The 19,198-nt window shown below is 34.0% G+C and overlaps 1 protein-coding gene across 6 annotated transcripts in view; it reads left to right on the plus strand.

Moving 5' to 3' along the window:
* The window catches only part of CNTNAP2 (contactin associated protein 2), a 1,014,544-nt gene that overhangs the window by 459,024 nt on the left and 536,322 nt on the right, over nt 1-19,198 (plus strand). The gene's annotated exons all lie outside the window — the stretch shown is intronic.

The raw sequence follows: 19,198 nt of genomic DNA on the forward strand, positions 1-19,198 counted from the left end.
TTATTCAAATGCCTCTTAAGCACTGTAGCTCTGTTATTTGCTCTCACCAGACTGCAGGGGATGCTTTTTAGAGCTAAACTGAAGAATGCATTGCCCTGCTCCTGGCTGCACATGCACATTGTGTTAATACTTGTGAGCATCATCTCTGAAAGAGAGTCAGAAAAATAAAACAAAATCCTGTTTCCAGCTGTAACCTTTGTGTTATATGTCTTTCAGAGACTACTGGCATTTCAGACAAATATTAGCATTGTTGTTTCACTCATGGTGAGCACAGGGAATGGAAAAGAATGGAATAGAACAAAAGGGAACAGAATAGAATAGAGCATAACAGAACACAACTGAACAGTTATGTTCTGTTATGCCCAGAGTTCTAACTATTTTAGAAATGCTCTTAAATTCTTAGTCCTCCCTGGACCAGCATAAATTTCCCAACAGCACTTCCACCCTGAGATAGTGCCTTGCCAATCCTTGCCTTACCTTCAACTTTCCTGATGGAATACCCATCCAGAGAAGGAACATTTACCTTTCTGTCCAGCCTCTCCTGCAGATGCAACTAACTGGAGAATGAGATAACTCTACCTGCGGTGTCCTACTGATATCTATCCAGTCCAATAATTCTCTTTTGCCAAAAGCCCATAAGAAAACAAACAGGCAAACAAATTTCTTGGTGTGTTTCTTGTACCAGTGAATTAAACTAAAATAAATATTTCGCTTAACTAAACAATATCCTAGATTCAATGGCTTTGGTTATGAGGGTGTCAAATGTCTCATGTGCTTTCTGAGACTGGATTCTTTGCTGCTTTTCTTTTAGTCTAAGTATTTCTAAGGTCATCACAAGAAGTTTTTAATTCACAATGGCAGAGGAAGTGTTCTGTGCAATACATATGGAAAAATGTTAGCTCTATTCAGATGTAGTCCTTTTGATTAGGAGATTTGACACAATATTTTAAGCTCCATGAGGCTGGAGCATTTCTGGTTTTGTTCTGATTGTACAGCAAAACAATGGAAACTTTTGCTCTTGAATATAGTTCAAGTTGAAGTAGTTTTGTGTATGGTTTCATCTGGATGTTTGGATGGCTTCCTAAATTGCTCATTGAATAGAAAAGGCTTAGAGAGTTCACTTACTAAGTACCTGTTTGTACTTGGTGCAGACTGAGGTGAAGGAAAATCCTTTTAACAACAAGAGTGATTTTTTTAGAAATGCTGTTGTGCATCAGAGATGACTAAAGCCTTTATAGTGCCCTGTTTTTTAACAGTGCATGTAATAATAGTAAAACAGATGTAGAAATGTGAGAAAAAAAATTAAATGTCTTTTAAAGATTTAGAATTAATGAGACACTTAGAATTTTACTATCCTTTAGGATTTCATGGTGGAACTAACTAAATACTGCAAGAAAATTTTAAATATGTTTGTAAGTTTGCGCACGTCAATTTAAAATTCTGTTTTAACATTTTGCAAATTTTTAGTCAAACAACAAGGTACAAGCTAAAATGGCAACTGTAAGCAAAGAGTGAAAATTCACATTCATATTTGGGTGTAGTCATTTTATTTTCATGGTGACTTGAATTCTGAGATCTACTTTCATTAAAAGGAACATAAAATTATATGAACTGTAATCATATGCATGTATACCTATATCAGGTACTTACTCTGACCTGTTTCTAAAGCAGCTGCCATTCTTATACTATCTAGAAACTTAGAAAAGCAAGCTCTTCACATAAGTGCTTAGCAATTCTATAATTTAAAAATAAATCTTTAACTAAGAAAGCTGTAGAAATTTTGAAAATAATGCAAGTCAATCCAAAAATGAGAAAAAAAGTTATTTTTATTCCCTCTAATTCTGTATATTCCTCAGATTTTATCAGCCAGAACTTTAAAATTTCATATGGATAACTGTTAAAAAATAATGAGTACCTTAAAAATAAATAATAAATAAATATTAAAAAAATAATTAACAGCTTACGGGATCTGATCTTACAAATCCTCTAGAAACTTTCCTGCACAGTAATGTTTCTATCTTTACATTTCCAGATTGACAAGATAATTGGAGTTTAATTATTTTAGTAGGGACATGTTCTCTAGTCCTTTTTTTCTAATAGACCATATGTATTTAATTGTCCTCTTGGTCTTAAATAAATTGAAGAACTTGAGAAAATGGCTTTCTCAAGCCACAGGTATATTAAAATAAAAACATCCTTAGAGGGTTAATAATCTCCTTACCTAAAAAAGCTCTGCAAATTCATTAGGAAGAACTGCATTTTTCTGTACCAAACCTATAAGCAAGTCTGGTGATGCTGTTTTCGTAGTGATTTGTTTTGGCAATTAGCTTTGTTTACAGTGAGTCAGACCTAGGGTATTTTGTTAAGTGGTAATGAATCAGTAAAGAGAAGCAAACCTTCAGTAAATGTGTACAGGCCAGAGAAGGCAGCTGCTAATTTTCTTCAAGGTGGGAGGACATTTTTATAACTGTGGTAGAGGATGTTTGCAATAGTGTGATATGAGAAAAACCTGTTGAGCTTATGTCTTAAATTGTTCTTAAACTGAGGCACCAGATCTAACAAACATCTTCAGTGCTGCCCTTTTATTGACTGCTCTTCGAGGAGAGTCAAAAGGAACCTAGTAAATCCTGTATTTCAGCTGTTTATCATTGCAACTTTTCTCTCACTAACCTAATTTTTTCTTTCCCTTCCATTTTTAGTTGTTTTCTCCAAAAGTCTCTGCTATGACTTCTATCATTGCTTTAGCTGTGTATAGTTTCCTGATTCCAGGCCTTCTTTGTCTGATTTTTCATAAGTATAGTGTGAAAAACAAGGGAACATTCAGGTTTTTTTCTGAATTTTGAATGACAGCAGAAATGCAGTCCTTTTCATACATTTAGATAATGAATTTTTGTCCATTTTGTAAATAAAAGTTAATTGCCTGGAAGTCCTCACTTGTGGAAAAAAATGTTAGAGTGATTTCAGTTGGACTATTTACATAATCAGTGTTTTTGTACCTCAGTGTCATTTAAATTATTTTTATAATATGGATATGGACAGTTTGGAAATGTCAGGCTCTGGATATATGATAAATTTCAAACTCAGTTGGCAGAGCTTCACCCCATTCAAAACTCAACAAAGGACTTACAAATATTTAGGAATAGGATTATTTGTAGCACCTTCAGGGGGAGGCTTTTGTCATCATTAGTTCTAATGTAATTAATCACAAGTACTAATTGGGTACAGCATTGGTGTTGGAGGAAAACTGGCAGGATAATTGCCCAGGCACTGAGTGTGCCTCTGTAAGCCTAAGCTAGATCATAGTAGAAATCACCCAGTTTGAAAATTGAAAGAAGGTACTACCGTGTCTTACACACTGTTGAAGATTGCTGCTAATTTGAAGTAAATTTTGAAGGTAACAAAGGGAAAAGAAATCTGTTGGAAGTTTTTCCACTGCACACTTTTAGTAAGACCTGGTGGCATCTCACCAAAGGCTTTCTGTCAGACATGATTAAATGCTTACACCATTTTCATGTATTATGTGCAGGCAAGACTTCAAATCAAACACAACTCTGAGTTATGTGGCAATTCTACTGAAAACCTTTAATTTTGCTTTATTCCACCTTAATTCTAACCCTAGGTTTGACAGCTGTGTCTTAGGACAGCTGCTGACACAGTGAATGAAAACTCTCCTTGCAGCACTGTATTTTCCACAGATGAAGTAGGGGAATTTGAACAATTGATCTTCTGTCATAATTCAGACATTAAATACTTGTTGTGAATAAACCAGCCTCTTCCTTTTATTAAATCCAGCTGTAGAGAGGGACTTTATCAAGCTAGGCAAGCACATACCCCCAGGTTATTTCACCCCAGAGAGATCTCAAATATATTTTCAATGTGCTTTGACTTTTATTTATGTTAGTAAATGGATAAAGTGAGTATTATTCTTGTATTTGGGTGTGCAAGTTTCTGTGTTTCTAATAGAATTCTTAGTTTGAACTGAAGGAAAAATACTTTGAACAATTCAAATCCTACTGAACCTTGGAAAAACACCTCTCCAAAATTAGGACAGGCTGAAAGATGTTTTCCTTCCCTAATAAATTCTGATAACTTAGAAAAGTTTGCTGTTCAGCTGTGGGAGAAAGGCCAACTAGAAATGTAATACCCTTTTTTTAAACTTGTTTTACTTTCTTACATCATAAAAGTTGAAAATACTTAGCATGGCTGAGCTTCATTTGTAAAAGAATGAAAGTAAAATATCTCAACAGTTAATAATCTTTTTCTGTAAAAGAAGAAATCTTTTCATCTAGCTTTTCATCACAAATTTTACAAACAGCTTTTGATGCAATTTATCTTTGGATTTTCTGCATTTTTTCTGTTAATGGTTTTAAGTCAAAGAGTCAGCAAACCATCATCATTTTCTGCTGGAAAACATTCTGCTTCAAGATTTTCATCTTGAAATAAAATAATAACAAAAATAATAACAAAATACTTTTAAATTTGTGCCACAGTTTCTTTCAAAGAAATTTTCCTTGTTCTTACTGAGGTACCATTTCCCTTGACTTTAGGGGAACAAGAGTAAAACTGTAGTTGATAGCTTAACAAAAATATAGCATTTAAAATCACAAACAAAATTACTTAGGACATTTATAGAAAATTGAAATAGTTCATTTTTTTATAGCTTCATACATGTTTTCTCCTGCATTGCAGAGCACAAGAGTAAACCTTATACAACTGAGCTGTTGAAGAATGTTGGCATAGAATGTATCTTAATTCTTTTTTTTTTTTTTATGTATTGTTTCAAAGAGTATCAGTCTGCTTCTTTCCACTTTCTGGCATTATTTTTTTTCTCTACTCAGTTTTCTGAACCCAATAATTACTTGTCTATGCAATCAGTATTATGGGATTGTAAACTACATTGACTCTCAAGACTCTAAAGCTGGAATTTCTGTTCAGATACTGTCAGAAGAGACTCATGATGAGTCTGCTGTACCTGAGGACTGTTGCTGTTCTTCGAGAATTTTTGTGAAGTATGTGGCCAATCTAATCTATACCCAGTCCAGGGTCAGAATTATGCAACCAGTGGGGATAACACAGCTTCTGGGGATAAGGCAGAAGTTAGAGACAAAGAAGATGAATGCAGGGTTTTAAAATAAAAGTTGTTTATTTCTTCATTTTCCCTCCAGCATTCACATTAAATCCTAGGTTCTAAAAAGAATAGTGATGTGAGTCCTTCATGATCTTGTCTATGAAGTAGTCCCAATTTCTGATCTCTCTCTTCAGATCCATTGATTTTCAGTCTCCAACTCCTTCTCTTTGTCATACGTGATATTCTTTCAGCATACTGGTTTTCCACTCAGATTTATTTCAGCCTCTTTCCTTTCAAGATTTTTCATGGTTTTGTGAACAACTTTATAGTACAAAGTGACCTGGACTTTTGTTGTCTTCAATGCTTTAAAGTGTAGGCTTTTTCCAAAGTTTCTGGTTTTCAAAGTAAATCAGCTTTGTTTAGATGTTGTTTCATGTATTATATTTCTATAACAAACACCTGACTCAAAATTATATTGAATTTTATAAGAAAAAAGTCATTATTAAAGTTTCCAAATCTTATTTATCAATTTTATGGATTTTTATGTTTCATTTAATCAAACCATAAAAATTTAATTAGACTTTTACAGATTAAAAAAAACAATAAAACTGGCATTAATATCTGTTATTCATTTTTGACTGTTAACATTGCAAATTTTAATTATTTTCCTCATGATGGGTAAGAGATGATGTGGAGAAAGAAGCTGGAATTTTCTGAGGAAAGAATATTACATCCACAGTAAAACAAATTATGACCATTTATATCGAGGACAGTATACTAATTTGAAAAGAAAAAATAATGTTTATTCAATTTTGAACATTTATGATGGTGTATTATCTCTTTTAAAAAAATAGTGACCAGCTGTTGCAAATGCTTGCTTTTTCAGGATATGCTTAGACACACACATCCCCTCAAAGCTCTGTGGGCATTTTTAATCCAAAAGAAACCTTGCCCAAGTGTTTCAGAGAAGAATATGCAGAGGGGGACACTTTAGTCTGACACTTGAAGACTATAACTTAGATCTTGTAAAAGGAAAAAAAAATAAGAAAAAGAGGTCATGACCCCAGAATAAATACACTATCAGAAATAAAGCAAAGGAATCAATGCCATCATTGGAGTAAGACCCTTGAATCAATCTCGTATTTTGTCAATAAGACATAATCCAGAACATTAGGAGAAATGTGTTTTAATTGCTTAGTGCTTGCAAGCTTAAAATATGTAACAACATCATAATAAAAACATATTAACAATTAGTGCATGTCATACTGAAACTATATAAACCATGGAGCTACAAATTTAAAATAAACAGAAGCAAACCAAGTTGGCCATTTGTTGTTTAGTCTCAAAACTAGATTTACAGTTCACAGTATCCCAGTACATGCTTTTGTTTCTCAAACAATGAGATCAAGTGCTTCCCAGAGGTACATTAGCACTGGTAATATGGGGATCCATGGATGAAATGAAAGAGGGTTGGGTTGTCATGCTGGTATCCAGCCCTCACTTCTGTCGAGTTTCTGGGGCTGGAAATAATCAAGCTTTGTTGCATTCTTTGCTGGTGTATGACAGAGATAGGTGGACCTTTCAATTCTTGGCTACCCTTATTTATCAGCTTCATGTCTTTCACAGTGGTAGGAATATGAGAGCATTTCTGCATCCCATTTATTTCACTGAAATTTGCATGGTATATTTATTAGAATCCTTTACCAAAACTCCATAATGTAAAGGAGGAGTATCTTCTTTTTTGTCGTGATGCTTAGGCCGTCTCTTCCAGAATGAGGACTAACATATCAAGATCTAATCTTCCTGTCTTGTTACATGATGAGAACAATAATTCTTCTATAAAAATTCACATGCTTAATCTTAAATTTCTAAGTCTGTTTTTCTAGTTTTGAAAGGAAAAAAAAGTTTATTCAAAGTTCTCTGTGCCTATAAACTTTACTCTAAGAAGTGCACATAGCTTGCTTTAAATGCTTTGAATATGTGGGCCACTTCACAGTCATATAAAGAGTTGTCAGCATTTAGGAATCAATTTTGGGAACTTTGCATTGGAAAAGTCTTCCTAAATGTTTTCAATTTTACAGCCTATATAAGAGGAGCAGGATTACTCTGACTCTCTTGATACTCGACTAAAAAGAGTTTCTCCAGAATGTTGCGATAATTGGGCAGCATCTGCTTCTCACTGTCAGATGGGTCACAGATTAAAGGATTACCTGGGTTATGGCCTATATATCCTAACAGGATGCCCAGATTACTAGAAAAGCCCTTTTTTGTATTAAGCTTTACTGTAGTGACCTGCATTTGTTACCTGCAGGGATAGTTATTTACTTTGCAAGAGAAACCATCAAAGTAGAAGCAATAGTAATACTGATGCAGCTTAATGTTCAACAGGATTGTTCTAAAACCAGCTGCACATTAACAGCATGAAAGTTTGAAATCTATAAAGTTGCATTATGGAGGCACTGTGATTTTTTCTGCATCACTCTGAATCTGCTGTGCTTTCTCTAATTCCTTTAAAGATTTGTGTGTAGCATTGTTCTGTTTCTCCTATCTGTTTGTTTTGGGGTTTTTTTTGCACAAAATTTCATTTAGCCAGTTACTTGAGCTGACACCAGCACAGCTTTTCATGTTCCCGTACAAACTGTTGTGATAGGCTTCGACCATGAACCCAGGAGTGACTGTCACATAGCTATTAAAATGGGATCCATTAATTTCTTTGTTGCCTGACTGTCTTTGTGGTGGCAAAACAGGAGTGCCAACACATCAGCAGTACCTTCCAGGTGTTTGTTCTTCAGAGCAATCAGCTCTTCCTCAAGGCCAAAGGACTGGCTTGTCTCCTGCAAGGTTACTGATCCCACTTGAGTAAAGCATGAAAAAATGAAAACACTTCACACTTTAGAGGTGAAAATACAACTTTAATACTGAAATTCTTGGAAATAAAAAAACATGTAAGAAAACTGCTTGTAGCCTTATATAAGCTACTGCTAAGTGGTAGAAGTTTAATTCTTAACCTTCCTAAGGTTTTCTTTACAGAAACATAACATAAACCAAGTCAGAGTTAAGTACTGTGCCAATTAAGATTGTGCTGTTAGTACAGCATCACAGTGCTCCTAAAAAGAAGTATTTAAAACTATTATCTTTTTTTTTTTTTTTTTTGACAATTTAGAAGTTGTGGGTTTTTGTCTCTGACTATCTTATATATTCATTTGGTACTTGTATCAATTGGTTTTCATTTTAGATGAACCATAATTTCATGACACAGAAAGTTAAATTTGGAACAATTTTATTCTCTTTTCTGTTTTCTTGCATCTGTGTATCTAATAATATTCCTCATGTTTTTCTATATTTCTGTTCAGGAGCTATGAATTTAATGAATGAGGAGAGTTGTTTAGCAGTTCTTAGAAATTCCCATTAATTTGCCCTACATAAAGACAGAGACTAGAATTCATAATGAAGTTACTTTCTTTCACGGGAGGCATTGTTGGCAGAAATTCAGTAGTGTTTTGGATAACCTGAAGAGTCTTTGATCCCTTTACATTTATTTACTGCAGTTTGCTTATAATAGTAATTAAACATTTACTGCCTGACCACAGTGTTCAGCACTTCCTCTGGATGACAAAAATGTTTCAGAGAAGTAAAACTGTTCCATGTGTTTCATTGCACTTCCTAGGTTCTTTTTTTCCTTTTCAAATGCAATTTTTCAGTGCAATCAAATTTTAAAGTATTATACTGGTGATGTACGTTGGTAAACAGAAGCAGCATAAAAATGCCTAATAATGTTTAGAAAGCAACATTTAGGCAATTAACTACTGTATTCTCTGAAAAAATACAAAGTAGTTTCTAACATTGCTAGCAAAATATGTTACTAAATCAGATCAGAATTCCCATCCTGTACTTTTTTCTTGTCTCCACGCTGTACAGATTTAGTAATTCATCTCTGCCATGGAATAATGAAGCAGAAAAACATTCTGATTCCTCTAGAGGAATTTTCTCAGATTTTGTGTTCATTTTACAAAAATTATTCTCTTTTTCAGAATTCCTTTTTATTGAATATAGCTTTAAAAGAATGCTCTGTTTGCAGTTTGGGGTGGGTTTTTTTTTTATGATTATCGTAGAACAATTTAATTCAATTTCATTTTAACCCTCAGATTTTACAAAACATTAAAATTTTATAAACCTTATTATTAATTTTCTAATTAGTCAACAAGATGCAGATTCCACTAGTCTCAAATTCAATGCTATGCTTAGCTGGAATAGCAGCATAGTCTGAAAATAATCTTTATCTAAAACATGTATGACATTAAGTAGGAAAATGTGTTCATTTATGTATTGTACTTTATACATTTATTCTGAACAGATGTATGAGCTTCCTCAGCAGGATCTATGAGCTCCTGATAACTTCTGTTATTTATGCAGCAAAATAAGTCACATTCATATTTGAAATACAACTCTATACTTGTTATCATTTGGTAAAAAGGGCATAGTTATCCATGGCTTTATATACTGAAGGAGTATTTTTCACAGAATGAGTGGTTATCATTAGATAATCACATACTTCCATTAGATTTACATCATGGCTGTGTCTACTACCTATAAAATTCTCTCAAATTGTCCTGAAAGAAACAGAGCTCCCAGGTTCTCTGTGCTTCTGGTGTTTAGCAAGGGAGATGTAAAGAGCAAAACACAGGACAGCCAAATTTCTGTGCTCCCTTTTACCACAAAACCCAGGCAAATGTCCCATGTTTTAAAAACACTGTGAAGTTCACCAGGTGCATACACACACATTCACAAAAAGTGAATGAGAATTTATAAATCCTCGAAATTTTTCACAAGTAAAAATTAAAGTTCAAGTGTGTTGTCATAATATTATGTACTGCATAGTGAAAAGGAGCTAGTTTTAAAATATTTCTTTTTATTTTTATGAATGACGTATCAAAGCATAAAGAAATTCTGATAATAGAGATTTTTTTTCTTGGAATCAGTACTATTTCAACTATATTATGCATTAGAAATCATTGGCTTGACACTTATTATGATTGCTCAGAAGGAAAGAGAAATATTAAGAAAGTAAAAAAAAATAACACATTGCAGTTCAACAGGCATGAGATATTTGGTGCTTACCTTTACTGTAAGAATAACAATATCTTTCATCTGTGTGCATTGTGTAATCAGAAATCAAAAAAGCCTATTTATACAAGGGATTACCTCCTTTCTAGCAGCTCAGTACCAGTCATATGAGAGATATGAGATTTATTATGGTATGTCTTTTGGTAATAGCAATATCCAAGTTCTTAAGATATTTTGTAAGTGAAACACCAGTGCAATCATTTGGAAGCTGTCCAAAAGTAAGATGGATTTTACAAAGAAAATGAACCAATATACATCTAATGCAGGAAAGCATGTAAGAACTGAGGTACTCATAAGAAAATTTTGCTATTAGCTTATGTCAGTAAACACTTCTCAGTTTAATCAGTTTGTGGCTATGCTGGAACAGAGACACACAGAACAGCTGGACAAGGTGGGCTTTGTCCCTCTCTTAGAGGAACTTAGGCACACAGTGAAACTATCCTTTGGGAAAAGGCTGTGAAGAGGTGCCTTCTGCAAGAACCTGAAAGGAGGTTGTAGCAAGGTGGGGTCTGGTCCCTTCTCCCAAATAACGAGAGATAGGCTAAGAGGAAATGACCTCAGGGGACATTTAGATCAGATATTAGGAGAAATTTCTTCACCAAGAAGGTTACAGAGCCCTGGAACTGGCTGCCTAGGGAAGTGTTTGATTCATTATCCCTAGAAGGATTTAAAAGACCAACAGATGTAGTGATTAGGGACATGGTTTAGTGGTGAAGATGGGAGTGTTAGGTTAATGACTGAACCTGATGATCTCAGAGGTCATTTCCATCCTAAACAAATTTATGATGATTCTATGATTTAAAAAGCATAATATTTTAGAATGTGCATGTCTCTTTGCATCCATATAGCAGACACAGTCAGAAAAATTTTATTTCAGTGGTACCTGATTGTTCCCTGGTAATGAAGACTTGCCACCCACCAGGTACAGCATGTCTGCAGTCTCTCAATAGTCCATAAGAGACACATTCTTCCTCCAGTAGCAGTAGTCCAGTGTTTGATATACTTAGTGTACTGTATTTTTATTTCATTTATGTCTTCATGGACATTTGTATTGTGGACTGTCAAATGGTGTGTGGTCATAAAAGCCTGAGAAAGAGACAAGCAGGTAAAAACTATTCTGATATTCCATTTATATATATAGTTGAATGCTTCTGATACAAAATATTAGTGTTAGATACTGACTTCAGCAAAAAAAGTCATACATAGAATAAATCAAGCTATAAAAAGATTCATATTCTCAGGCCCCAGGTATTATCAGCCGGAGTCAGAAGAGCTATCAGCATATTCTCTAGTGGCTCAAGAGCAAGAAAAAAATAAGATTTTGTACAATAAGGCTAAAGATGTAATTTATAAACCATAGATTAAGCCAGAAAATGTTGTACTGGGATCAATATATTCAAAGAAGAATATATAAATTATAAGGTTTAATCTTGTCTAGTAGCTTAGTGGTGGTGATAGTTATTTTCATGAGGATAAGGATTTTGGTTGAGAGTAGCCTAAACTGCACAAAGGAGGAACTTAAAATGAGAAACAGACAAAGGGAAGGTTATTTTCTTTTCAGTATGTTGTAGGATAACTCTCTTTTCATGTTTAAATTATAAATTTATAATCTACTATTTTATTAAGAATCTCTGTTGGTCATTAGAAAAGCAGAGAGAAGTCCCACAGTAGCCAGACTCTTGCTGAAGCATAAGAAATTGCACTTAATATGTGATAATACCTCTTCTCATCTGCTTTCCTGAGATGTCTAAATGCATAAACATATAAATCAATATATAATATTTAAATATATATATTATATACATATATATATGTGTGTGTGTGTGTAAATATATACATATACACCTATATATTTTTTATATAAATACACATACATACACTGGTGGGTGCCCTTTGCCTTTTTCAAACTTCTTCCTTCTGCAAGCAGAGGAGAAAAATGTAAGGACTGTGAAAACACTCAGGTACTGAGATCATGACAGTTGAATAGGAAAGAAAAATCTGCACACACAAGGAAAACAAAAAGAGGAATTATTTTGCTATTTCCCATCAGCAGGAAGATATCCAGGCTAGGAGACTGGGCTCAGGATGCCTAATGGCTACTTGGGAAGACAAATGCCATAACCACAGATGTCTACCTCTTCCATGTCCTTTCTCTGGGCTGTCATTGCTGAGCATGGTGTCATTTGTAATGGAATATCCCTCTCTTTGGGTCAGCTATCTTAGCTGTGTCCCCTCCCAATCCTTTATCCAGCCCAACCCACTGACATTTTGGGGTGGCAAGTATGTGGAGGCAGACTCAAGTGATAACTTTGGAAGATTTCAAAGATGCAGGTGTTTCTTTCTGTCAGGTTTTTCTTTGTTATTGATATTCCCCCTGAATCAATGTAGGATGTAATCTAGTACTGTGATGGACTTATCTATCATACCACTAGGATGGAAAAACATAAGCGATGTAAGTTGGAATAAATTTATAATGCATTTATTATTTTGCAGTCTAATAAAATCAGCCTATTCTAATAATGAATGTCTTGTTTGTCAGTTATCTATTTTGAACAGGGTTAAAGGTTAGAATTCTTATCCCTACTGTCAGAGCATATTTGTATAACACTGTAGAGTACATGTTGGTATTTGAATCTAGCAGTATCAGAATACTCTGTGAACCTAAACACAAGTATTCCATTAAGATTTTTTTTAATTATTTGAGGAGTCAACAAATTTAATTGGTATTTTAATAATGTTATAAAATATTTTAGCCAAGAGTCATTTCCCTTGCACATTGCAATTATTCTGACATATTAATGTAGGGCCTCCAGTCTTTCTATGTTCATTTCTGAAAAGTACTCAGAGATAATAATCTGTACTATTTTGATAGAAAATGTTAAAAAGCATAAATGCATACGAAGTTTAGCTTTGTAAGGATAGGGAATACTGAGGATGAGATAAAGAGGGACTCAAATTTTCCTTTCACTGTATATTCCATGGTAGGTGGGCTTTGAAACAAATAAACATGTGTTCAACAATTTGAGATAGTCAGTTTTGTTACTGATTGTGGAAGGCCTCATTGTCTTGCATTTCTGATTCCAAGGTATGTTCTAATGTACATACCAAATTTCCATAGAGTGTATTTGCACAACTTTATGTACCCAGGAGAAACAAGCAAGGGATGGTGTAGCTATGTGTGAGAACAGGTGGGAAGGGAGAAATACACCTCAGAGTCCTGAGATGTGGCTGAAGTCTGGGCAAAATGCTGGAACATGAGATAATTTTCTGTCAGTCTTTGGAGCTTTGCTGGCAACCTGCTTCCCACTAAAAAGCATTTGGGATGTGCTGTAAATCAGCCTTACTGAGCTCCTGCCTACCAAAATGGCATTGAGAACAGGACCAATACCTCAAGGCATTCATGCAGTGCTGAAATTGCAGTTGTGATTGGAACAGGAAAATTCACCTGCTTTGAGAAATTTTGTGGATTCTGGCATAACTTATAGCCATTAGTGAATGTAAGAAAAATGTGCTAAACTTCTGAAGTTTTAGCATAGTTCACACAGTGAATATTTTCTGCAGGACAAATGCTTTCTTCTTGGGACAGCAACTTCCATTTAGTATCTATGCAGAAATTTTTCCAGGACAGTATTTATTAGATAGCCATAAATAAGATAACTGTCTTAGATAAAATGACAGAAAGAGGTGTGCAGAATAATGTCAGTAATTTTTCTGTTTCTGTAAATGAGCTACACCCAAGGTGAGCCTGTCTCTGTTAATAATCATACCAAAAGTACATAATTTTCATGAAAAGTGCATCATTTTCCACTAGAATTTGAGGCAATATCTGTGGTTTGGAGGCATTTTGTTTATTGGAGGAGTTGATGAGATAACTGTCTTTGATAGCAATATTTATTTTATACTAAGTTAAACTAGTCATTAGAATCCTTGGAATTATTTACATTAGATTACTTAGGGATACATCTAAAGGCACACAGATGTCTAGAGATTCTTTTTTTATCAATCTTATAGATGGGAGTATATCTTCATAATTTTGAAAACCCTTCTAGCTGTCATTCTGGATCTTGAGAATTTTCAGTACTATTAAAAATCTGGTCTTCAAATTAGGAATTAAAAAGATATGTATCTCCCCAGACCACTGCTAATTAGAACAACCTAGATCAAAATAATTTTTTCCCAGGCTTCAGAAACCTTACATGTCAGATATTTTGAAAAGTCATTTTTATCTTTTGTTATTGGTGTTATGTTTTAAATATTTTCCATAATAAGTTACATGCCACCCATGAAGACAGAAATTATGCACTGTAAAGCACATAATATTCGATTATGCAAGAATCAATTTTGTTTTTCTAATCAGAGCATGAGATGTGAGATGAGTTAAAGCTGATTTTACTAGCCCACATTTTATCAGAGTTAAAATTCTTAATAAAGTGTTCCATGTGTAATTACAAAAAAAAAAAAAAAATTAGCTTTTTTCTTTGTTTCTATGAGATCAGTTATATTTGATGTAATATCAAATATACAGAGGGATGTGGATTACTTTCATTTTATGTAAATTTCCATTATTTTACCCTAAAATATTTAATGTTTTTTATTAAAAAAATTGTGCTTCAGAACTGAGTCTGTCATTTAAAAAATACTCAGCTTTAATAATAAGAGCTCTCTTAGTAGGTAGGAATGATGATCAAAAATAACTTTTAGAAAGAATGATACAGAATTTATTAGCATATTCCAGAAGCATAAGCTACCGAATATCCAACAACACTGTGGTGCCAGTTGTTGCCATCTTATTTTTTCCCATCAAACTATTAGAAATTTCATCTGATTCATTAGCCAACTCTGTAAAAATGCTTAAAATAATATATAATCACCCATGACAAGTGTTTGTACTTTTCATACTTCTGGTAATAAATATTCATTATTATGAATTTGTATTTTAGGTCATGTTCTAGAATCTTCAGTATTTTTACTTTGTGCATTAAATGGAATCTATTTAAGATAGAGGAAAAGACAGCTCTGAATGATGGAGAATAGAGTATCATGAAACACTTTAGTTTCCAGTTAGTCAAGACGTACTAATGCCCTATTTTCCAACTCATCATGATAATCTATAATCTGACATAAGAAATGCTTTAGGAATTCCGAAGGCCTGTACCAAACTGTATAAACTCTCTTACAAGAATACTGCATTTTGTTGATCCCATTTAATTTTTGTGCTTGTCATATTTAAAGTGTTTCTGAATTTTAATGACAAAAGTAAGATACCTCTAAGTTTTGGACATTTCATAGCTTTGGATGTCAAAAGGGACCTCTAGATATTATTCTAATTCTTGCACAATATTAACAAAGGTTCAGAATTGTTATTTGTGATATATGTAACAGCTTACAAGAAGAATCAAACCAATTAAATGGTTGCTTGCAGTATTTAAAAATACTACAAATAGGTTTATTTCAGTATAAAATAAAAAAAACCCTTATTTTTAATATCTAAATATAGAAAGCAAAATAATGTGATCAGATGTGTACTTTGAATCTTCTGGCTAGTACAGTGCAAATCATGCTGGTTATAGTAAATTAATTTTCAGTTATTTCCAGGTTCATATAAATTGCTTTCAGAGAAATTGCCTAGTGAGTCCTGAAAGCTGTGAGTAGTACTGATCAGTGGGATCTTACTTTATTTGCCACAACCACCAGCCTTCCAGTTTTCCTGATCCCTGGGCAGCTGGTAAAAGGACAACCAGAAAAATAGGTGCTAAATTCTGAAGAAGAGGAGCTTGTTTTAGCCACTGTCTTTCATGTTTCTATTTCATATTTGTATAGTGCTGTGAGGAAATACAAGACTTACGACTTCAGTTCTTGTGAACATATGCAGCCTATTTTGAAGTGTCTCTTTGAAGTGCCATTTTTGTATGACCTCACAAAAGTTAAAAATGACCTTTAAGGCACTTCACTTAAAATGTGAAATGCAAACACATAAAAGAAATAGCCTTGTTAGTAAAACTGAGGAAGAAGCAGGGAAAGAAAAAGAGACATGGCAGAGACAGAGATGGAGAAGCACCTCTCTGGCAGGAACAAGAATTGTTTACAGGAAATAAACCACATCTTTCTTGACAAAAGCCTGATAAGGTTGTGGGCATGGGTGGAAGAAGATGAGACACTAACAAATGCATGAACATCACACATAAGTAATTCTAGCAATAAATATTTCTCAGCCTCCCACCAGCCTTCTCCTCCAACATTTCTTTGTAATTTCACTGACTTATCTCTGCAGTAAAAAAATCTAATTAGATTGCAAAGAGTAGCACATTAATTAACAGATAAACTAACAGTTTTAAACAGCAATAGTCTAGAAGCTGACTCTGGTCTTCCTAATTAGGCAGCTCTCTCAGCATGAAGTAAGAAAAGCAGCTAACACAACAATATAACATAAAGGGCAAGAGGGCCCATTATGCTGGTAGACAGCGAAGGGAAAAAGGGACAGAAGGAAGAAAAACCTGAACACCACTTATGCTTAGTGATCCATAACAGCTCCATGAGTTGCACTGAGATTGACAGATTTCTGTTCAGCATATTCGATAAGTTCTAATGTCGTCCATTTTTCTTAGGAAAAGCATTTCAAAGAGTCAGATAACAGGGATCAAAATGTTTTTATGTTGTCTTAACTGAGATGAGAGCTGTGTAATTATTTATTTAGGTAAAATGTTTCTCCCTATTCATTTTGTAGAACTGAGCTGGACTTGGTACAACCATAGTTTTCTTTTTATTTCAAGGTATTTTAACTTTCTCTTTCAAGTTGTGTATTTATTTTATATTGTTTTACTGTTTCACTTTTGTATTTTACTGCATAAAGTTCAATGAAAAAGGATTGTGCCTGAAACCTTTTCTGTACATGAAGGACATTCACTAGCTGAGAAATGCCCATTAAGTTCAGTGAGATTTTTGCCATTAGTAGCTCAGGCAATGAGGAGCTAATATTGCAAATATTAACTCAAAACCTGGGTACCACACTTTCACACATCCCTTGAGCAAAAAGCAGATTACAGTGCTGACCTGTACAGCATGCTCTAAAGATGTGTGGCACATCTAGAAGAAGCAAAAAGAGATCTGTTTTCCCTCACTGGAGTTAAAAAAAAAAACAGGGAAATCCTGTCCTTATTTTAAATTTAATTTAATTTGCAGCTTTTACAGTATGAACCAACTCAAAATCTGTTGCTGAATCAATGTATACAAGGCGTGTAAAAGAAAGAAAAGATAATTTGGACAATACTGGCTGTGGTAAATGAGACAATATATTTGTTGTCTCTTTGTAAAATATACTTAAATATCAGTATTTTTAAGTGGTGTTTTTAATCCAATGGAAAGAAGTGCAGAGCTGCTCCTTAAAAGAATAGAAGACTGAATAAAACTTGCTCATAGGAGTTGAAGATTAAGAATTGTTGTTTATGGTGATTATACTTATTTATATACAAATAAAATTTGCCATAACATGGATACTATGATAGGATACCAGCAGATGTTCTTGAAAGTTCTGCTCTTGCTAAGTGATCTACTCTAAAATTCAAAGCAATACTGATGCTACTGAAGCTGAAATAGTTTTGGTAGTGATGGGATTTTCATGTAATAATTATTTAGTGTAGACAAGGTCATCTAAAGCAGTTTAAGCACCTTCAAATGAAAAGAGTGTACAGTCCATTTGATCTCCCTTTGGCTTTAATTACATCTGCCTGCACAGCAGTGCCCTAAAGGATCAAGGATCTTTGGAAGAAAACAATTCTAAGGACTCAAAAAGTCCCTAACAGAAGGACCCATCCTTATTAAAATAAATTAGTGGGAAGGATATGGATTGAGGTTTTTTGATTGCTGTTGGTTTTGCTTGTTTTGACTCCCATTACATCTTTCTTTGTAAATGAAATGCTGAAAATATAGTTACTGAAATATATAAGAAAATTCAGTGAAGAATTTTTTTGGAGGGAGTAGAAAAAGAGTAAGAATTAAAAGTCAATAGGAACTGGGAGCCTATGATCTTGTAAATTTATAATTTTCAGTATATTTTTTCCCAAAACCATCAAGTAATGGAGATACCCTACTGTTGTGACATAGAATTCAAAGACTATTGAAAAGCTCTTAGAGACACAGGTCTTTCTCTACAGTGTCTTCTTCCTACGTTTTGAAGTAAATGGAAGATTGCTCTGCACTGAAAGCATAATCCTTTGAAGATTCACTCCCCAGATCTGTCCCAACAGGAGCTTGGTGTCTGCAAGACTGAGCAGAAAAAAATTTTAGTTGAGTTCCATATGATGTGATATCCCAGGTTCAGCAACAATAGCAGTCATTTGCAAACTCTTTAACTGGGATGGGCAGTGCGTCAGTGGGTTTTTCTTTCTACAAAATTCTTTCCTCATTATCATACACATCTTGCAAAATCCTTAAAGCATCCTGAAAAAAATATATATATATATATATATACCTGCCTCTATTTTACCTTTTGTTCTCCTTGTGTTTATTGCTTGTTGCAAGTAATCTTGACTTTCCACCAACGTTCAGTTGTGTGGAGGGGGAAATATTGCTTTTCTGCCACGATAAGAGTAGGGTCTGATTTCTCTGGGAGTTTACAGTCAATCATCAAAAAATAAACAAAAATATCCATATTTCATTCCAAAATGAATGAATGAAAGCTATCAATATAAACAGTTTTATATCCTTATTTTTCCTCTTTCTCCAAAAACTCAGTATTACTTCCTGAACAATTTTAGGATACATAGTTTGGGTGTCTTCTCTCCTTGGGATTTGATTTCTTGCCAGATACACCTCCTATAAAACACTAGAGACAGTCAGTCTGTTATTTAATGCAGTGGCTCAGAAAAGCACAGTAGCAGAGAAGGAAATCCTGGCAAAGAACCCCACAGGCTGAAAAAAGAAAAGAATGAAGCAGAATTATATTGCAGTATTATTAGTATTTATTTATATTACAGACTATATCTGCTAGAAAGTGCTGAATTGGTGCTT

Source organism: Cyanistes caeruleus, chromosome 1 (genome assembly GCF_971803275.1).
Source record: "Cyanistes caeruleus chromosome 1, bCyaCae1.hap1.1, whole genome shotgun sequence".
NCBI classification, from domain to species: domain Eukaryota; kingdom Metazoa; phylum Chordata; class Aves; order Passeriformes; family Paridae; genus Cyanistes; species Cyanistes caeruleus.